The following is a 6,642-nucleotide window of genomic DNA, read 5'->3' on the forward strand; positions in this document are numbered from 1 at the left end:
CGCGCTTCGGCTGCAAATGCAAACGATTCCCCTTCTTGCATTCTTATTTTATTTTTATTTTTTTAAAAAGCAAGCCTTTAAATATGCAATGCAATTGTGAGCAACCCCCAAACACACACCCCCGGCTGTTTTTTTTTGCTTTTGCAAACCGGTTTGGCTGCGGCGGAAAGCGCTCCTCCGGGAGTCCCTGGGCTCGTTTTTGCTCCCTTCGTGGCAGCTGCAGCTCAGCCGGGTTGCAACAGGCGACGACCCCTTTGTTCTCCCCCTTGCTGCCCTCTTGCGCCGAAGTGTCCCCGGCGCAGCAGCAGCAGCAGCAGCAGCGCCCTCTGCAGGAACTTGGGAGGCGCTGAGCGGAGCGGGATGTCCTACAATGCTTCCTTGCCCACGCTGGGAAAAGCCGTGTCGCTGCCTTGGAGGGATTTGTTGCAAGACCGGGAGCTGCGAGCTAACACGATGCAGCAGCGGAAACAAACGGAGTAGGGCAGGGAGCGGGCAGGCAGCTGAATGACCCCCAAAACAGCAAGGCTAGCTTGCCACATGGTGCAAAAAAGTGAAGGAAGGCATGCGCGGGACTGGCACTCTCAATGTTTTCATTCAAATGAATCCCCAAGCGGCTTACAAATAATAAGTGACAGTAAAGTGGTGGTGGAACAAAATTAGAACATCACAAATATAGCACGAATAATTAAATATTTGATTCGATTTTCCGTAGTTGCACCCGCCCTGTGTAATGCCCTCCTGGCAGGTGTGGAAAAAAAATACACATATTCGTAGGCATATGAAGGCAACCCTGTTTCAGGAAGTTTTTAATGCTTGATTTATTTTTTATGGCTGGTGCCCAGAGTGATTGGGGCAACCCAGTCAGTTTGGCAGGGTATACAAAATAAATTATCGTTGTTGTTGTGGAACATAATGAACATCACAGATACAGAAGAAATCATATAGGATAATAAAATATTTCATTTGATATATTTCTTTGCCGCTTTTCATTTAAATAAATCCCCAAATGGCTTACAAACAATAAATAACAATACAGTGGTACCTCGGGTTACATATGCTTCAGGTTACATACGCTTTAGGTTACAGACTCCGCTAACCCAGAAATAGTGCCTCGGGTTAAGAACTTTGCTTCAGGATGAGAACAGAAATTTTGTGGAAGCAGCGTGGCGGCAGCGGGAGGCCCCATTAGCTAAAGTGGTACCTTAGGTTAAGAACAGTTTCAGGTTAAGAACGGACCTCCGGAACGAATTAAGTACTTAACCTGAGGTACCACTGTAACAGGATGGAATATAATAGAACATCAGAAATAAAGCATGAAACATACAGAATAATTCAACCACCAGCGAAACAATTGCGACCTTATAGCACACTGTTAACAAAGCTAAAACTAAAAAAATAAGCTAAGCATCACGAAGGAAAAGGCTGATCACATGATTCACAAGTTAATACAGCAGCTTGATAAAGGGTGGCTTATAAATCATCATCGCCATCATCTAGAAAACAACATTATCAAAATAGCCACCCAAAGATAAACTAAGCGCTGCTAAGATTGTAAAAATTATCTCCACACATACCAGTAATCTTTCACTCTGTTCAGTTTATTAACATACACAGAATGTCATTAGGGAAGAGCATTGCATCTAGAGGTCAAAAGTTGCCTAACTTCTCCCATGGTTTAAAAGCTAACAAAATTATGATGGTCCGTAAAAGTTATTATAGCCCACAAAGACGTATGCCTTTATAAATGTGCTAATCTTTTTGCAGATCTGGCATCCCACTAATGATTCTGGTCTCCATCATCTCTGACCACTGGCTTTGCTGGCTGGCGTTGTCGAGACTCCGACAAGTTCTGTGTTGACTACCCCTCTTCATTGTGTGTGTGTGTGTCAATATATATATACAGTATATTAAAAATACAAACATTTTCACAACAATCTTCATAAAAATAGTTACATTCTTTCATTAATAGACTTCCCATCTCCACTACCGCAGTGGTTTTACTCAAACCTTTTCTTCTGCATTATATCTTTTATCTATTACACAAATTTTCTCTATTACAATAGTAATGGTAATAGTATAGTATTAAAAAAAAAATCCAAGAAAGGCCTCCATTCTTCTATGAAAAATTCATCATTTTGATGTCTTAATTTCGCTGTCAGCTTTGCCATTTCTGCATAGTCCTTTACTTTCAAAAGCCTCCGTTGGAACCTGCTCTCCTTTCCATTTCTGCACATATAATAATATTCTGCTGCTGTTGTCATGTACATACCGGTAAATAGTTTAGTCATCTTCTTTGGAACCTCTGTCCCTATTATGCCTATCTATTTTTGTGTTTTCAGACTTGGACAGACAACACAACGTCAATTTCTTTGCCATTGTCAACATAAGGGGGTTTGGAGGGGGATTCAAGTTAGAAGAAAGGAGATTCCGACTGAACATCAGAAAAAACTTTCTGGCGGTAAGAGCTACCAAAGTAATATTCAGTAGTACATTAGAATTTAATAGTACACAATAAAATAAAATATCAGCAAATAATAAACAGAGTTTTTTAACAATTACAAATAAATAATTTCTAAACTATAATCAGTAAAAATAAAAGCAAGTCACAGTGCATAAAATAACAATACAAATTGAAAAGGAAAGACACACAACTTATATAATTATTTTTTTAAAAAATATCCCTGAACTCCTCTCTTCCCAGCTCCTCCTCCTGTTCCTAAAGTCATGGTTTGAGAATGGCTCCTAGGCTTGGAGGCTGGACAGTGATTCTGATGACTTTTCAACACCAAAGGAAGACATTTTTAATTCTCCCAGGCATTTTAACTGTGGGGTTTTTATCTCTAGTCATGTGCTTTTATGCTGCTCTGCCACCTGCTGTTGTTGCTTGTTTTGTTTGTTTTTAAACTAGACTGCTTTTCGTTTTTAAAACCATCCCACAGCGGTTTACAACAGCAGGTTTACATACGGTAATCGTGGCAAAACTTACCAAGACAATAAAACATCACCAAGACAGTGGTGTAAAACTCATATCAATATAGCTGGGCAACAACTAGGCAAAAACACAAAATTTGGATAAACAATGGGAAAGACCCCTGTTTTTGCCTGCTATATGACTGTACGCATGGGGGGCATGTACCACAAAATACCGGTACGTGCCACTGCGGAGAATTCTTCACCGGTGCAATTTCACAGGTTGTGGCAACAAGCACCCTCCAAAAGTTAGCGTGATCTAACAGGTCTGCATGGGGAAGGTGTTCTTCTAGGTAAATGTGCCCTGAAGTTGTTTAGGGCTTTATATCTTGATAACAGCACCTTAAACCTGGCAAATTAGCATCCCTTTCTGCGCAGGTGTTATGTGTGAATGGCCAGATGTCTCTCTTAGCAGCCTAGCTGAGTGTTCTGCACCAGTTTGCGGTTTTATTGCTGTTTTTATTTTTTAAATTAGGGATGCAAGACTGTGTTCCTGCAGCGCTCTGATGTTTAAATTCCAACGGCGGCAGAAATGGTAAAATTGTAAGTCATAGAGGGCAAAATGTACAGTGGGATGTTAAAGTACATACAGAGGTTTGGGGGATGGGTTGGGAGAGTGATCGCGGACAGCCCTGTCCATTCCTTAATCCAGGATTAGGAATTGCAGTGCTCCAGATGTTGCAGAACTACAGTTCCCATCGCACCTGGCTGTTGACGTGCTGAAATTCTACTCAACATTGATCCAGAGTAGATTCCAATGTATAGTTAACAGAGTAAAAACTTAAACACGTTGCAGGATCCCCCCAAAATAGACCAGAGGTAATTGTATTTCATCCAACAGAGCCATAGCTGTCAACTTACAGATTTGAAAATAAGGGACCAGCAGCCTCGAAAATAAGGGATCAGCAGCCAAAATAAGGGATTTTAGTCAACCAGCAGCCAAAGGAAGCCTCAAGCGGTGGTTCCCACAGCGCAGCAACCCGGCAAAGGGGATGCAGCAAGTAAAACCACAGTTACCTCTCCGCTGGGAAGCACTGAGCAAAGGTGAGTCCCCAGGCAACGAGGCCGATTTGATCGGCACAAGGCAAGCTCCACCCCCCAGTCGTTCTTAGACTCCTTATTGGGTGAGCAACGCAGCCAAGCAACACAGTTGGAGCCTCCCTCCTCCCTGGCTGGCAGGGAGGGAGGGAGAGGAGCTGCTTCCTTTGAAACCCGGGGAAATTTAAGGGACATCATCAATAAGGGACAGCAGTGGGACACGGCACTGGGATAAGGGACTTTCCCGCCAAATAAGGGATGGTTGACAGCTATGAACAGAGCTTTACTGCTACTGAGGGCAAATGAGCGTAATAATCACAAATCCAATACATTCAGGACTGGCACTGTCCATAAGAAATCCAGGTGCAGTAGACTTAACCTAAACTTACAATAACTTATAAGACCAAACCTTAAGCATACTATGTACAGAAAACCACACCAGAAGGAAAAGAGATAGAAATGTAGGCTCCTTCTGGCCCTACTTTCATAGTCAGCATGACCTTGACAGAAAGAGAGAAGAGAACCAGTTTAAACCAGTTGTACTCAGCTTCTCTGAAGGAATAACCCAAACATCATGAACCTTCTGCTTGTTTCTTTCACACAGAGAAGCTTCCAGAACCCTCTTGAATTAATTAGAATAGGAAAGATCTCTACACATCAGATCAATACTTTCTGCACCAAGAAATGCAAACTGACAGTTGACCATACTGACTGGGACAATTTGGAGAGGCAACAATTGCTATGAGGCTGCAATTTCCTTTATCTCTACTCTTAATGATACTGGAGAGCCAAAGAAGCTTTTACTTCAGAGTTATAGGTCATGTTGTCACACCTTTGAGGGTGTAACCCTCACTTACCTGGGAGTAAGCCCCATTGAATTCAATAGGAGTTCCTTCTGAGTAGATATGCTTCGGATCAAACTGTTAGAATCCTCTTACTGGTTTTACTACTGTTGCTGCCTATATATTTTTTAATCATTTTTGCTCTCATTGTTGTATTTCTGTTTTTATTATAAATCCATCCTGGGGAAGCTTATTTGAAAGGTGTGTGTGTGTGTGGGGGTATAAATACTTAAAACAAACATACAGGCATATAGAATAAACCATGCACGGTTGTCAGCCAACCACGAAAAAAAGCCTTGTCTGTTCTTGTGACTTGATGATCAGAATTTGGCAGGCAAAACTTTTCATGGCGTGGAAATAAATCATTTAACACCTCATTGAGAAATTTGCGGAGAGCTGTGCTCATTGTTCCTACAGATCAAGCTGCTGTTAAACACACAGCTGCCACAACTGGTTAAAACGTTGGCAGCCCTAACTTTGCATGGCCCGATAACCAAATTTCCAGTTGTTGCACCAGTTCTTTTCCAACATGAGAGCATCAAAGCCTGTCTGGAGATCAGATTCCCTTCCCGCTCTCCAAATGACTAAGAAGGCTCAGTGATATTGCCAGCTGGCTGAATAACAATGGTCTGGCCTGCTCCATCCTGTGTTATGCAGGAATCTTACCTGCTACTGTCTGCAAACCTAGCAGCTGTTGGGCGCAGGAACCAGGACAGCAAAAATAATCTTTAAGAAGAGGAGACTTAAGGGACATAAAGTTGAATTTTTGGATACTGCCCTCCTTTTCCTGGATGAACTAATGTCAATACTCAGCCCCCACCAAACTAAAATTCCAAAGATATTTTACCAATGGTAATTAAACAGATACAAAGACACTATCAGTTAATACGCTTCAAAGTTCTGTATTCCAGAAAGCACAGCACTACTTAGCAGAGCAATCAAGTGCCGCTTCAGAAGGAAAAAACTCAAACCGGAATCAAGCTGCTACTGGTGAACTACAAAGTAAGCTGTATTTTAGATCTAATTGATTTTAGATACCTGCTTCTTGATTACGTGTAAAGCTTGATTATTTCGTTTGAGTGGGCAAGGCTGGGAGTTGGGGCAAGAGAAACGGGAAGTCTTTCATTGCTGCGCTAATGATCTGCCGTACGATATTTTCTCAACTGTAGAGGCTCATTAATTTGTTTCTGGTAAGGAAATATTTTCTCCTTTTCACTGCCGCGATAAAAATGTTTTGGTTGCGCACACTTTGCAACAAAGCTTTAAACGAACCACCGGCGTCCACTAATGTATGGATTACGTGGGTAGTTAGGTAGGAGAAAGCTGATGTTGCGAGAGGAAGAGTTCAGAAGGAGAACAAAGTCAGCACCAGGCTGCCATCCAGATGTGCGATGGAGATTTCATGCAAGCGAATATCTAATATTTAACTTTGCTCTACATTATGATAAACCATTTAATCCCTTGGCTTGGTCTGCGCTGGACAAGGTCAGAATTTCAGTCTTGTCGTATCCTCTAGGTGTGTATATCTTATTTTTTCTGCCTGTAGCATGCCCCAGTGCTCTGCCTCTGTTCCTCTGCACTGCAGATGGAAGTTGTCACGGGGTCAAGGAGCATAGTCTGCACAAATGTAGCAGGAGAGGTGTTTTCCTATCCTACCTGCACTCTGCTGCATCATTCCTACTCCAGGAGGGATGCTTTCTTTGGCACTTTCATTCCAAGAGGACCCTCTTATTTTTTGCAGCTTTATGGACACTAGCAAAACAACAACAAACCTATGGTTACGTGAAACATA

The 6,642-nt window shown here is 42.1% G+C and overlaps 1 long non-coding RNA gene across 1 annotated transcript; it reads left to right on the forward strand.

The window, feature by feature from the left end:
* Window positions 1–2,350: 2,350 nt before the first annotated feature.
* LOC307206814 lies at window positions 2,351–6,091 on the forward strand. Its single transcript, XR_013834514.1, has 3 exons — window positions 2,351–2,458; window positions 3,446–3,513; window positions 4,613–6,091. It is a non-coding gene; the product is annotated as an uncharacterized lncRNA (long non-coding RNA).
* Window positions 6,092–6,642: the final 551 nt, after the last annotated feature.

Source organism: Podarcis cretensis, assembly GCF_951804945.1.
Source record: "Podarcis cretensis genome assembly, chromosome: 17".
Lineage (NCBI taxonomy): Eukaryota > Metazoa > Chordata > Lepidosauria > Squamata > Lacertidae > Podarcis > Podarcis cretensis.